Genomic DNA, 16,190 nt, shown 5'->3' with positions numbered 1-16,190 from the left:
CTTTGTTTTAATCCCTCCTTTTTCTCATTTTATTTCTTTCAAGTGATGCTGGATATCCACTGGAGCCATGGCTCATGACACCAGCAAGAAATCCAAGTGGAGCTGCAGAACAGACCTACAAAACATCCCTGTCTCAGACCCATGTTGTCACCAAAAGGTTCTTTGGCCTCCTGAAGACTCATTTTATGTGCCTGGATCAGCCTAGGGGTGCCCTTCATTATGAACCAGCTGCTACATGCAGATTGTTTATTGCATGTTGCATTCTGTACAGCACAATTATGCACCAGTCTGGTGGTAATGTGACCCATGCTGTCACTGCAGCTCCCAGTTCCTGCCCTAGTCTGACTAATGGTGACCAGATGCAGCAGTATTAAGAGACTGCATGCAGCAAGCTCATGTGTGGCATATGGCTATGCAGGTAAAAAGGCTGGGTCTACTCCAGAACTATGTACTGTGACATCCAGGTAAGTGTTTCCTTTCCTGTAAAAAAAATACATAGAGTATAATTGATACATGTAGTGATATATGTGGCTTGTGCTTCATCTGACATTGCTACTCATTTTCAAATAATTATATTTTTTTATTTCAAAACAGGTACACATGTTGTTTGTTGTAAAAGTCATGCCTAAGTGCTCACTGACTCCTGCTTACTGATGTTGTAAGGCATCATCTAAGGAATAATCACATTTTTAACTGTTTGCACAATACATTCGGCTGAGGTGGTGTACCTAAGTGGAAGCACTTTACTCAAATTTCAGTATCTTGAGCCGAAAGTGCCCAAAGTGCAGTTGAGCGAAACTGCACTTGCTCAAATTCGGAATGTCAAATCCGTGGTTGTGGTGGCATGCTACGTGGGATTTACTGTGTTGGTCAGGTTCAGTGTGCTGTGGGATATGGTTTGCCTGCTGTTGTGTGGATATGTCTGGAGATTCAGGTAAGTGCTGTTTTTTTAAGGGTTTTGGGTAGGGGTTTGAATGTACGTAAGTGTGTTGGTAAGTTTTAGGTGTTGGTTAGGGTAGGTAGTAAGAGCGTGAGTGTGTAACTGTTGAGAGTGGTGGTGTTTGTAAGTATGTGATGTGTGTTCGTGCAAGGGGAATATAGAGTATGTAGTGGTGGATTTAGTGTCTTTATCTTTTTAGTGCGACCTCAGAGTTAGTATATATAAGTAGCAGGGGTGTGGGGGGGGTGTAGCTCCCCACATGGGGGGTACAGGGGGTATTCCACCCTTGTTATATATAGGTTAGGTGTGTGTGTTTGTGTTGTATATGTGTGTGTTTTCTTGGTTTATTGTAGTGTGGGGAGGAAGATGTGTGTATGTTTGTGTGGTGGAGGGTTTATTTAAAAGTCGCAATTTTGAATTTCGCACTTTTGGGGTTTCGGTATTATGACTGTTCGGCTTTATAGTCTCAGGATACTGAAATTTGAGATTTCAGTATTTCGAGATTATAAAGTGACTCCACCTAAGTATGCATGTAGTGAATGCCCTGAAGTGGTACAATTAGTAAATTGTTTTACTTCAATAGTTAACATTTTATTTATTTATATATTTATTTATTTACGTTTAATGACTGGGGAAGTCTACTGGGCCAAGAAGAGCCCGTTTTCAGTGGAGGCCCGGGGAGAAAAACTCCACAATAATTGCAAGTTACATTTCGCATGTTACAATAGGACATAGTTCATACAGATAATTAAACATTTACAGATAAGATCCATGATATCTGCAATTGGCTTGTCACATTGTTTTAAAAATGAAAAGACATAATTCAATACAGAAATTTCAGCATTTAAATAAAGTGATTATTTTTGTTATAAACTCAATTGTAGGTTTAACATTTCAAAATATATAGCTACTAGCCATTAGTAGGTTAGGAAAATATTATGCATGGAGAGGGTAATAGTATATTTGAGATTGTAGAGTATAATACAATAGATATTAGAGAGAAAATTCATTTTTAGTAGGGGAGGGATTGTTTTGGATGGGATGAAGTAATAGTAGAGGTAGGTGGATAAGTCAGTGCAAGGTGGAATGAGGGGGGAGGGGTTTAAGTTGGAGCATGGTAAAGGTATTACCATTTGGAAGAAAGATGAGAGAGTAGCTGAGATTTGAAATTTGTATGGTTAGGTAGGTTGTGTAGGTGTGTGGTGAGAAAGTTCCACTGTTTAAATAAGGAGTGGGACAGAGGTAGATGGCCAGGAGTTCATGCAGGTTTGTGGACCTGAAAGAGATTTTGTTTTTTAGATCTGACTGCACTGTTGGGAATGTAAGGTTTTAAGGAAGTAGCTAGAGCTTGGCAGTTGGCAGGTTTAAAGATGAGCTTGTGGGCAATGGTGAGTTGTAGGTAACTGAGGTAGTTAGGTAGTTCAAGCCAGGTGAGGGTGAGGAGGGAGTGGCAGTGGTGGGATGAGTTTTTTGAATTGGTTGCAAATTTGGAGCTCTTGTGGTAGCAGGATTCAAGTTTGAACCAAAGGCCAAGACGAAGATTGGTAAAAAGAGGGGCAACATACATAAGGGAAAGGATTAGGAAGGTGGATGCAAGAGTTTGATGAGTAGAAAGGCTAAGGAAGCAGTTGTGGCTGTAGAGGAGACCTAACTTTTGTTGGATTTTCTTGATTGTGGAGTGGATGTGGGTGCCACATTTTAATTCTTCTTCTTTATCAATAATGATGCCAAGAAGCTTGGTGTTGGGAACAATTTCAAGGAGGGTGTTGTTTTGGCTCTGTATGGTGAATGTGGATTTGTCAATGGAGTTTTTGGTAGGGGAAAAAACATTAGCTTGTTTTTATTTGCATTTAGTGCCAGATGGTTAGATTGCATCCAGGTTTCTGTTTTGGAGAAGGCTAGTTGGGTTTTGCTAGGAGCTCGGAGGGGGAGAAGGCTGAGCAGATGATTGTTGAGTCATCTGCATACTGGATGATAGATGAGTCTGGGATGGATTGGTGAAAGTTGTTATTGAATAGGTTGAAGAGAAGAGGGCCAAGAACAGAACCCTGTGGGACACCTGTGGGTAGGTGAAGGAAGGGAGAGGTTGAAGTTTACCATTGGACAGCTTGTTGGCAGTTGGACAAGTAGCTGGAAAACCAGGCAATGGTGATGGGAGAAAGGTCTAGGGTGGATAATTTGGATATAAGTAGGGTGTGTGAGATGGTGTCAAAGGCCTTTAGTAGATCTAGGAATAGTGTGGATACGAACTTGCCTGAGTCATGGTTTCAAGAAAGGAAAGAAGGGCAGTGTTGGTGCTGTGGCCAGGTCGGAAGCCGTGTTGGGGAGGGGAGAGTAGATTGTTTAGTGGTAGTTGTGCCATAAATTGTGTTGTATTGTTTTCTCTAGTATTTTAGAAAGAGGGGAAAGGATGGCAATAGACCTGAAGTTGGTGGTATCAGTATTTTTGCCACTTTTGTGGAGGGGGATGATGTAAGCATGGTGCCAGATAGAAGGGACGTATGATTCTTGTATGGATTTAGTTATAAGAATAGAGATGGGATAGGCAATGCTGTCTGCCGATTGTTTGAGGAAGGTCGGTGGAAGGTTGTCGGGTGCATTGCGACAGGGTTTGAGTTTGAGGAGAAGTCATTTTATAGTGCTTGTGGGGATGGGCTTGAGGCAGAATGATGTGGAAGAAGGTTGATGATTGGAGTGGTGTTTGTGGCAGGAGGGGGTGGTGGTGGAGGGGGGTTGGGAAGGAGGCTGATAGTATAGCTATGCAATTTATGAAGAATGAGTTTAACTAGTTGGCTGTTTCAAGGTTGGAGAAGTTGGGGTCTGTGCAGGGGTTTTCTTTGCTGCCAGGATGCAGTGTGGATGAGATGGAGTCCCAACATTTTTTGGGATTTGTTGAGTGCTTGAATACGAGTTCATACCTTGAATTTGCATGAAAAAGTATCATATTGTTTTCTATATAATGCAATGTTTCCATAGTTTGAACTATGTTGTATGTTGAGGTACTACACGTCAGATTATTTCATTTTGTTATACACAATAATTTGTAATCTCAGAGTCATAAACATCATCATTATTTTTGCACTGGTGAGGGTGAAGTGGCAGCTGTGTTTGTTTACATGGCACAATACTTATTTTAACCTTTAATTGTTTTATTAGTGTTTCCCTGAGTACTTGTGTATTACTACATTTAAGTTGTAGATAAGTTGCCAAATGCAACAATGTTAATGCATAGAATATTAATAGTGTAACTGTAATTTTATCTTGTGACATACAGCTATCTTTCCACATTTCAATGAGGTTTTAAGCAGTACCATTACAGGAATGAAATTCATAAAGTTAAAAAATGTCCTAAGTTCCAACTCCCCCCTTTTTACTTTATTTAATAGTGTATGCCCCTTCAAGTTATACATTGACATGTATGTATGAAGGTCAAATTGTAAGTAACAGAAATGTCATACTTGAATCACAGTAGCTCAAGATGAAATGTGTCATAGGGTCATAGGTATATATGACCACTGGGGCCTTTATGAGCCTAGACATGCAATCCAAATGTATTCCTTGGGCTGTTTTGCCTTAGAGCTTATTTTATGGGGCATATGTTAGTTAGGGCATGATTTAACTGTTGCTTCTGTACATCAGAGACATAAGTATCAGACTTGGGTTGAATTTCTGATTCCCATCCACTGGTCCAGGTTACCCTTGAAATGGATTATGGAATGGCTGTGTTTCCAATGTATAGGAATCTTATACAATAGAATGAGAATTCTCTGAGATACATACCTGTCCTTCCAAAATGTCCTTTTTAAATCACAAGTGAAGTTAGATCTTTGAATCTGGTAGTTTCTGATGCTGTTCATCCTTCTGGGTGGTATTCAAGAATGCCTTGTATGCTCGGCATAAGTCACCTCTCAGCAGTCTGTAGGACACAGACTGTAGAGATAGGGCACTGAGGTGATCTGCATATGTTTAAGCCTTGTATTCTGTTTGTGAAGAACTTTTGTGTCTGTAGACATTCCAGTTGTTTCATGTGCTGCTTCAGGCACATACTAAATGGGGAGTTATATTTAATGACGGGTCTGATGAGGGCTGCGTATAGTGGCCCAATTACTTTTTTGGGCCTAGATGCCATGCCCTTATATATTAGTTGAATGACACAGAATAATTTTCTTATTACCTTAGAGACATGTTAGTCGATTATCAGGTTACTATAAACATGAGTCCCTAAGTCACTGATGACTATGTGTACTTTTAGGAATGTTTTATTAATGAGGTGTTTTCAAAAGGTGGCAAACTTCCCAAAATATGCTATTATGTATTTCATGGCATTGAGTTGTTAGTTGTAACTTTGTCTCCAGTCATTTGTCTGTGTTAGACCTTCCTGTAAATAGTAGTGTCTTGGGGGGAGGGGGTTCTGTGATTTTGCTCTCAACTTGTAATAACCTGCAAACTTGGAAAGCCAGAGGCCCTTGACATACTATAGGTCTTGACTTCTGAGAAATAGATGCCAAAGAGGAGTGAAGCCAGCATAGAGTTGTAGGGGACTCCACTGGTGATAGGCCACTTTGTGGAGTCTGTCTCTCCAATCCTAACTTCCTGGGGCCTATCTGTGAGCCAATTGGCTATTCAGAGGGCTACATAGGGGTTTTATGCCTAATTCTATGAGTTTGCCTATAATGCTTGAGTGGGGTACTGCATCAAATGCCTTAGCCAGATCAAGGTAGGCCGTATGCACCATTTTTCCCTCATTCATTATCTTGGTTACCGTCTCAAAGAAGTTCACCAGGTGCAGTAGCCATGACCTGCTTTGGAGGAAACCAAACTTGGTTGGGTCCAGTGTCTGAAGATTTCTTATGTCATTATTAATCAAGTCCATCATAATTCTTCCATGACTTTGCATATGAGACTAGACAGACTAATGGGTGTATAGTTCCTGGGATCCATTGATGACCCAGCCTTGTGCAGAAGGATGACCATTGCAGTCCTCAATTCACATGGTGTGAAACATGTTTGGAGGCTGTGGATAAATACTGGCTTTAGTGGCCCTGATAGATCATATTTCAAGCTATTTAGGAGGCATCCTGTGATATTATCAGGGCCAGCAAAGATGTACTCTTGTCCTTAGAGAGAGCCTTTAAGACCTGCTCCCTACTGATAGTTGAAGGGGTTAGGTTGCACCTGTGTGTGTGTGTGTGTGTGTGTGTGTGTGTGTGTGTGTGTGTGTGTGTGTGTGTGTGTGTGTGTGTGTGTGTGTGTGTGTGTGTATGTGGGTGGGGGGTGAAGTTAGAGGTGAAGTTTTTATCCAGAAGATTTGATATATCTCCTAGTTCCTTGAATGTGGCAACATTTGCCAGCAGTTCAACACACTATTGCGTGCTGCCTTTTAGATTTTGGACATAGCTGAAGAAATCCTAATGGTTCTCCTTACCCTGGAATGCTGTCTTTACCTCAACATTTGCTTTGTTGGACTTAATTAGTCCTCTTAGATATTGATTTATTTTGATGAGAAAGGTTTTATTGTTTTTCGTGTTACATTTCCTTAATTGTAGTAATTTTCTTCTTCTTTTGTTATATAACCTGTTTCATTTTGAATTCCATTGGGCGGTTTGTTCATTAAGTTAGTTTTGGACTTCTTGTAGGCACAACCAACTCTATGCAATCAATGACATGGTTGTACAGAGCTTCTGTGAATAATTCCAGATAGGCTGCTGTGGTATTTAATGTTGGAGGAGATTTTGACAGGTTGTCACCTAATAAAAGGTAGCTTGCCTTGGAGTAGTTCCCAACAGTGATAGGGTTTACTGGGGTTAGAGAACTACAATTACCAGGATATATTACAGGACATTGCCCATGCTAATCTAAATGTGGAGGAACTCCAGTGTGTTATCTTGTTTAACCAACTTAGAGGTATGCTTGATACTGATGAGGATCAAGACACCTCCACCTTTAGCTCGTGCCACCATAGTTGCTGTTTTAAATGTGTGGAAGGCACTGAAGTATTGCACTGCCAGGGTACTCTCTGTGACTTTAAACCATTTAGCAATAATTGCACAGATGCCTTCATTCTCCAGGGTGAGGAGAGCTTGGAGGGAGTGGAGCTCCTTGTTAAGACTCCTGGCATTGAGTAATAACACCTTTAGATTTCCTTGGGTAGATTTTGCTATGTTGGAAATGTTGTCATTTGGTAGCTGAGGCTCCATTGGCTGTGACTGTATGTGCAGTTTTAGGTATTTTTACTGTTGAGTGCTTTTGAGCTGCTGAGGATAATTTTTGAAGCTTTAATTTCTGGAAGGTCTTTGGGGCATGGGAATACTGCATTTAAGTGCCTCAGCATAGGTAGGTCTATGTGCGCAGTACGTACTATATGTTGTCGGTTTGTTTATATATATATATCTTATCATACATTTCAACTGCACAGATTTTTGCAGAATGTCCAGATTTCTGACTCATATTTTGTCCATTTTTCATAACATTGTGGTTTTCTGGCAAATTAGTGGCAAATCATTAAAGACTGAAATTAGAAAATAATGACAGACATTTGTATTTCAGTCTTCCAACCCTTCAGAAAATTCATGCGAATGCAAAACCTGTTATTCTATCAACTTTCCATGCTTGTAAGAGCAATATTTAAAAATTGTCCCTATTTTTGGGATTTGTCCCACTTTTATTTATGGTTTTGTCCAGATTTCTTGACAAGAGTTTGAGAGGTATATCTTGAATACTGTGTTTGTTTTTTTGAGGAGAAAATGGTTGTCAGTGGACATTAGACAATTGTTACATTGTCTTATGATAACCATATTCACCAGACTAGCTGTGGAGAAATTGGGAAAGTGCATATCAGTGATGTCAGGTCCTTTAGTGGGTGAGCTACAAGGGTGTAGTGTATGAAGGGTTAATAGTGGGATGACTAAGGGTGCTTTTGAAACTAGAGTCTAGGCTAGGCTATATAATACTAAATTTGAGGGACAGTGGTCCGCAATACACAGACTAGCTGCTCTATGCTACCAAATATGCAAAGTAGTTGCCCTCTACCCATCGAGTTACTGGTACAATTTTAAAAGTAGTTTTAAACAGAAAATTTGGTTGCTAGATATCTATACATACTGTGTGATACACATTTTCTAAAGACAGGCTAGGTGATGGTGCAAGTGATTTTGAAGAGGGGCTGTCACGAGAGATGAATGGTGATTTGGTCCAATGTTGTGGCCTACTTGATGCAGGTGATCCTATAGACACTGCTCTGATAGTGCTATGGACCATGACCAAGAATGAGAGACTCTGCTAGATGTAGATGAATGGTATTGTTGCTTAAATGAAATCTGTTGTGGTAGTCCCCCCCCCGACTAATTACAATACTTTCTTGAGAAGTATTTGTAGTCTGATGTGATGTGCCCCCATGTGCCTGGATAGTAACCCATCCAAGACTGACTCCTACTTAATTCTGGTAAGTCCTAACTAGTGTATGCACAGATGCAGCCATGGATGTTTGGTGTGCCTCCATACTACGTATCAGTATAATCAAGACATTATCCATCCTATGTTCCATTTCCATGTAGGGATGGAAAGATTCAAGTAGGCAATGGAAGACTCTGACAATTTCCAGCTGACTCTCTGTGGCAGTGCTCTGAGCCCTAACAATGTCACAGGACAGTTGCTGCTGGGTAGCCAGTGCTTTACATGTTTCCAGGGTACGTGTGCAAATTTCTGTGACTGGCTCCCCTTTGTATAGGTGTCACTGTAGACACTGCTTCCCCTGAATTTTTGCCATCATCCTGAAAGTGTTCACCTGGGTTTGGAGATACTAGTGTAGAGGTGCATGGGTTTTCCTCCTGCTTACATGTGAGTGTGGTGTTAGCATATTTATAGATTTATAGGCTTTTACGCCTAGCCATGCAACTCAAATGTGACCCACAAATTTGATTTATATAGGAGTGATTTACTGACTGCCTCTGTCCATCAGAGACATAGGAACCAGACCAGGTTTCTGATTACTTATCCATTGGTCCAAGTTATGATTAAATAAGTAAGGAGGAACTCTGCTTCACATGGATGGGGAGCCTGTTCCAGAGAATGGGAATTATCTGAGAAACATATCTGACTCTCCATCATGTCCTATTTACGTTGCAAGCAAAATTTAGGTCTTTTGTTCTAGGAGTTTTGATGCTGTTTGTTTTTGGATGTGCAAAAGGTTCATCAAAACCAGGTCCAGGGATGTCCTGTATGCCAGGCAAAGATCATCTCTCAGTAGTCTGTATGATACAGAGTAAAGAGACAGGGCTTTGAGGCAATCAGCATAGGACATTTTGTTTATTCCCTGTGTTCTTTTTGGAAGGAAGCTTTGCAGTTGCTGTATGTGTCTGGTCAGGTACATACCAAAGAGGGCATTGTAATCTATGATGAGAGTGATGAGAGATGAATGCAGTGGTACAAAGACTTCTCTGGCCCTAGATTACATGCATGTACTTATAAGTTGAGCAACATAGAATGATTTTCTTACTACCATGGACACGTTAGTTGAAGGCTAGGCCAGATCCCTGATTAGTGAATCAACTCTTAGGGGGTATCTTATTGATGATATAGTTCCTTGGGGTGGTTGACTTCCCAAAAGGTACTATAATGTATTTCTTGGCATTGAATTTTAAGCTATGGCTTTGGCATGAAACGTTTATCTGTATTAGAACTTCTTGAAAGTTGTTCTTGTCTTAGGGAGGATTCAGTAGCCACTTGCAGTTTGCAAGCATCTGCAAACTTGGTCAGCCAGAGGTTTTAGACACTGGCTTTGATCTCCGAGAAGTAGATGCCAAAGAGGAGTGGGCCCAGAACAGAGCTATGAGGGACTCCACTGGTGACTGGCCTCTTTGTAGTGGTGGCCTCACCAATCTTAGCCTCTTGGGTTCTATCCATGAGCCAGCTAGCTATCCAGCATGTTATAAAGGGATTTGACTTTGTGATGCACTATCACCTCCTAACAAATGGGGCATGAGATCCTGCCATTAAACTTGGGGACTGTGTGACCCTTTAAATTCATAGATTCGTAGACTGTTACTAGCCTGGCTAATGACCCAGGAGCCTTTCTAAGCCTATTCAAGTTTTCCTGAAGGAATAATGATGTTCTGTATCAAAATAGGACATTGAGGCCCAGGCATTTACAAGCTACCTCTGTCTATAAGGGACATGGATGCCAGGCCTGGTGTAAATTTCCTATTCCCCATCCACTATCCTAGGTTGTGGTTAAACTGGGTAATAGATGAGCTCAGCTTCACAAGGATGGGAAGCCTGTTCCAAAAGAGGCCAGTCTCTGGGACACAAATTTGTCTCTCCAGCATGTTCTGTTTAAGTCACAGACAAAATTTGGTTTCCTAGACCTTTTATTTATTGTACTTTTAGACTTACAAATATGTAGGAGATTCATAAGTGTGGGGTTTGTGGATGCCTTGTAAGCCAGGCATAGATCACCCCTTAGAAATCTAATGGAGACTGTATAGGGAAAGGGCTTTAAAGTGCGCTGCATAGGGCAAATTTGTTAAGCCTTGTATTCGTTTTTTTGTAAGGAGCCTCTGAGGTCACTCTAGCTGCTGCATATACCTGGTCAGGTACATACCAAAGGGAGCATTGTACTCTATGATTGTCCGATGAGGGCAGAGTACAGTGGGATAAAGGCATCTTTGGACCTAGATGCCATGCACTTACTTATAAGATGTGAAATGTTCAATGATTTCCTCACTACTCTGGCCATGTAGTGGTCAAAGGTAAAGCTACTGTCTACATGTATACCCAGGTCACTGACCACTGGGTCAGCTCTTAGGAATGTATTACCAACATGGTAATTAGCTTGGATGGTTGACTTCCCAAAGGGTACAACTATGCATTTCTTAGCATTGAGTTTAAGACCATAGCTTTGGCACCATTTGTTATTCAGAGATATAACTTGAAGAATGCTAGTGTCTGCAGGGGAGTTGATGATAACCCCTAACTTGCAATCATCTAATCATCTGCAGACTTAATCAGCTATAAACCTTCAGCATTTGCTTCCATTTCAGAGAAATAGATGTCAAAAAGGAGTGGGCCCAGTACTGAGTCCTGGGAGACTCCGCTAATGATTGGTATCTTGGTGGAGGTGGCCTCATCTATGTTGACCTCCAGTTGGCTAATCGGTGGCTGGTAAAGGAAAATCACTTTGTCTCATAAATATATTATCATCACCATCATATTCAACATCCATTCTGCTGCTGATATCCTCCATATTTATTGGTATAGTGGAACTGTTGGTTTCCGCTGTTAACTCTGTAAAAATGAATTGAAAATATTAACACTAAGAAGTAGCCTTAGTATGCTGTGTAAGCAGGTATGTGCAACACTTGCCACACACACTACCTTCACTGATATTCTGTACAGATGTGGAAAGTTCACCTGTTAATTGTTATTGTGTATTTAATATAATCATTCCGTGTCAGCATTCAATTCTCTACATAAATATAGGTTACTGTTTTTAAACCAACCTTCCTGAGATGATGGTTGTTGCTACTGCCAATGCTTTTAATAGCCAGTGTCCACACTACCTCTGATTATTCCTGTCCCATCATCTTCTATGTCACAGTCATCGCTGTGAATGGAGAGGAGGAGTGTTGGAGGCTCCCTATCCATGCTGGTAAGAGCAGTTGCATTCTGCCATAGCTTGGCTCTAGCATGTCCTACCATATTATTTGCCCTCTTGCACTGTGTTAATTTGCAGTTTCTTTCACTGACTGCATTAATGTTTATTACAACTCAATTCCACGTTTGCCCTCTCAGCTTGTTTAAGCCTCCCCTTATCATGTATACCATATGTCCTAAAGGCTGCCATAAAGATGCAGTTTCCCCATGGCTGAATTTGTCCTTTCTCTGTTGTAATCACTTGTTTTGCATCATTACTGCACATAAAAATATGGCACAGTCATTCACAAAAACATGTTGATATCATCAAACAACCAAACAATGAAAACATGCCTGCGATCTTCAGAAAAAAGAAACAATAGGTGACACAAAACCCATAACTATAAACACATGCAGAATCTCATTCCAGCCAAGTAAGGTCGTGCTGAAGTAGTCATGAATGCATTTACATTAGTACTCGATACATCTATTCTTCCTCTAGCCCCTACCACTTGCTTGTAATCATAATAATATAATTTTTCATTCTTCGGTGACACTCAGAAATCTCCTAGTAAATGTATGTTGCTCTAACAAAATATCCTTGCCACTTCTGTATTTTACAGTTTATTCACTGTATTTCTACCATGTCTGTACAATCACTAAATGACACTGAAGTAAATAATATTCTCAGTGAACACTGCTTATTTCCACTGCTGTTGTAATGATTTTCCAATTACAAATGACAGCTTTACAGCCATTGTAGTATGCCCATCATATGAGTAAAATAAACATTGCTTTTAATGACCTCTAATATTAACTCATTTTAAAATATTTCATATTAATTTTCTATATTTTTATATTATTTTCTTACTTTAAAAAGTCCACGGTTTTGTAAATTATTTGCTGCCTAACTGAAGTAATTACAAGTTAATATGAGGATGTTAAATTTCTTCAGGGAAGTTCAGGGTCATTTATTTGTTTTTAAACAAATTAGACCCTTTGGCATTTCTCTCTATGAATGTCAGTAATACATGAATGAGGATGGCCACTTATGCTTGGAACTAGGATTAGGCTACCCTTGGATGTAGCCTCAGGTACATGTGAATGTGCTAAGGATAGCAAATACTCTGCAACAGTCCTCACCAGTCCCCAGAATAATCTCAGTTATTCTCTAAACTGACCATGTTTAGAAAAGACAAAATGGAGTCATATGCCTGTGAGTTTGCACAACCATGAAGTATAATCCCTGCCCATCTAACATCATCTGACACACCTTATCACCTCAAAGCACTCAGCATATACTAAAAGTTGGTGCTCACACACACAGGAACATTTATTTCTGCATAAAGCACCCCCCACCCCCAAAATAATGAGTACTGCTGCTGTGCTGCATGAGGAATGCATAAATGACATCCAGGTACAACACAGCAACAGGAGCAATTGTACCTAACATAGAAAACCTGATTATTTCATTAATGACTTTTATTCAGCATATAGATGATATGTGAATGTATTTCTTGTTTAAAAGAAGTAATCTCTGTGGTATCCCTGAAGTCTCAAACAACCTACTAAACAAGTATAGTGGGCCCAAAAACAAAACAGTGTAAGAAACCTCTCTGTGTGGAAGATTTTCAGTCCATATATCTCTAGTTAATCACTGTATATTAATTAGATCAGAAAATAGTAGAAGTAGTGAACTTAAACGTGTCAAGTCAAAAAATAATAAAAAATATATAATTTGAAATATTGTATAGAATTACTAAGCATTCGAAAGTAATCCAAGCAAGGCAGGCAGTCTGTTGCCAGTCGAAAATCCTTTATTATGTACACAGACAAGTGATCCAAGTAAAACAAAAATAACAGAGTAATAGTTTCCTCACAAGCTTTCTAAATATATATATACTTTTTATCAGGCAAGGGATTGGTTTATTGTGCTGTAAAACAAAGTGCTATTGGTACACATGTTAAATTCACGTCCCTTCCCCCATCAGTGCGACATTCGAGCTGGTCCTGCCCTACTTAGTAACTGTCATAATAATAATACAACCCTTATGTACTTTAAATAAAATTTATAATGATGTGGTACCTCTTATTTATTAAGTCTGTGATTTTATCCAAGACAATATACTACATGACTGGAAATATATCAACCTTAATCCTTTTGGCAATCAAAAAAAAATATATAAATATATACATATACAATCTGCATGTAAAAATCAATTGTAAAAATCATATTCTATTTTCATAACCTATTAACAAAGATCGCTTTCATCCATCTAGACTTCTTCAGGTCTCTGTACAACAACCCTAAAAACTATCTATAAAAATATTATTGTAAAATTAGGATTGTTATTACACATCATTTTGAATAAAGTGGAAAAAAGAGAACAAGAAAAAGAAAAAAATAATAAGAAAAGTATGATGATGGAAAACAAAATATACACTTAAATTAAAACTGATTTAACATGGTATTTAAAACCAACTGGTAAAATAAAATAAAATTAGTCGTGTAAATAATGTGGCAATTTTCTAAGTTCCAGTACACTTTTAATCGAACAGTAGTAGTTTAGTCCAGGCTTCCTAAAAGAGTTCATCTTTAATTGCCCCATGAGATCATGTTTCTCCAGAATATTCAGGATGTCTCCTTCAAGATCACCCATGTCTATGAGATCAACCAGTTCAGGGAGTGACTGTAACACTACAAAAGTAATTTACAGGACACAGTGCAATGAATGTGATGCATTCTATTTGGGCACGACTGTAAATAAACTTAAGGATAGGATTTCATGTCATCTGTCAAAAATCCACTCTGGATGTAAAAATAATGCACTAGCCAAACACATCATAAAAGACACACAGGTTTTAAGTTCCAGATCCTGGATCGCATAGACATGGGTGATCTTGAAGAAGACATCCCAAATATTCTGGAGAAACATGAACTCATGTGGCAATTTATTTATTTTTTATTTATTTATTTACTGTTGGTTAACCAGGATGGTCCATTGGGCCAAGTGAACCCATTTTCAATAGAGTCCTGGGGAGAAAAGCTCCAACAAGAATACATGTTACAGAGATATACATTACATAGTATACAATTCATAGCAAGGTAAAGTTTACAAACAGTAGAATAATCCACGAAAACGATAGAGTGTAGTTATATACATTTTTTTTTTAGGTTGATAGATGATATTTAGGATAGGATTATGAGCAACATATAGGAGATGAAAGTAATAAGGATAGAGGAAGTGGAGAATGATTATGTGGGGAGGGAGTAGGAGCATTCCCATCTGGATGTTAGGTAGGAGTGAAATGTTTTTTTAAAGGTAGGAAGGCTAGCGATGGTGCAAATGGAGGGAGGTAGGGAGTTCCATAATCGAGCTATGGAAAAAGAGAGGGCGAAGGGGTCTATGGACTACTATTAGGTTCTGATTAGTGAATGTGAGAGGTCTTTGAGTCTGGTGAATTTTAAAGGTAGAAGAAAGGGTGGGACAGAGGGATGGTTGGAAGATGAGTTTGTGCGCAAATGTGAGTTGAGTGTAGGAGAGGTAGTTGGGAAGTTCGAGCCAATTTAGTTTATGAAGTGGTGTGCAGTGGTGTGTTGAAGCTTTGGTACTAGTGGCAAATTTGGTTATTTTGTTGTAGCAGGTAGATAGTTTAGTTCTAATAGATGATTGTAGGTTAGTAAAAAGGGGGGCACCATAAAGGAGATAGGGTAAGAGAAATGTAGTAGAGAGAGTGAGTTTGGTTGTTGATGAGAGGAATCGCTTGTGTCGATAGAGCAGGCCGAGTTTCTGGTGGTTTTTTTTTATGTTTATTAGTAGATGGGACTCAAATTTAAGGTTATTGTCAATTTGAACTCCTAGAAGTTTGGTTTCGGATACCAGTTCAAGTGGAGTATTATTCTGACTGGTGATGGAGAATAGTTGTTTATCAAATGTGTTTGTTTTAGAGGGGGTAAATATCATTAATTTTGATTTGGCTGCATTAAGTGCAAGATGGTTATCTTTCATCCACAGTTCTGTGGTGGAGAATGCTTCTTGGGTGAACTGTAGAAGGGTTGGAATGGAAGAGGCTGCACAGATGATTGTAGAATCATCTGCGTATTGGATGATACTAGCATGGGGGATGGAGTGATAGTAATCATTTATGAAGATGTTGAACAGGAGGGGGCCTAATATGGAGCCTTGTGGGACCCCTGTGGGGGTGTATAGGAAAGAGGAGATGGCTTTTTTCCATTTGCAGTTTGTTGCCTGTTTGAGAGATAGCTGGTGAACCAGTTAAGAGTTGCAGGTGATAGGTTTAGCTTTGACAATTTAGTGAGCAGTAGGTTATGGGAGATAGTGTCGAATGCTTTGGAGAGATCAAGAAGGATGGTAGATACTGTGAGACCGGAGTCTCTAGCTTTATTCACAGTTTCAAGGAATGAAAGGAGGGCTGTCATAGTACTTTGATTAGGGCGGAAGCCATGTTGGGTAGCAATTAAAGCTGAACTCTTTTAGGAAGCCTGGATAAACTACTACTGTTCAATTAAAAGTATACTGGAACTTAGAAAATTGCCACATTGTTTACATGACTAATTTTATTTTATTTTATTCTACCAGTTGGTTTTAAATACCATGTT

Source organism: Protopterus annectens, chromosome 5.part0, assembly GCF_019279795.1.
Source record: "Protopterus annectens isolate FY-2018-M chromosome 5.part0, PAN1.0, whole genome shotgun sequence".
In the NCBI taxonomy this organism is placed as follows: Eukaryota; Metazoa; Chordata; order Ceratodontiformes; family Protopteridae; genus Protopterus; species Protopterus annectens.
The sequence above is the reverse complement of the archived record's forward strand: the minus strand, read 5'-3'. Positions refer to the sequence as shown.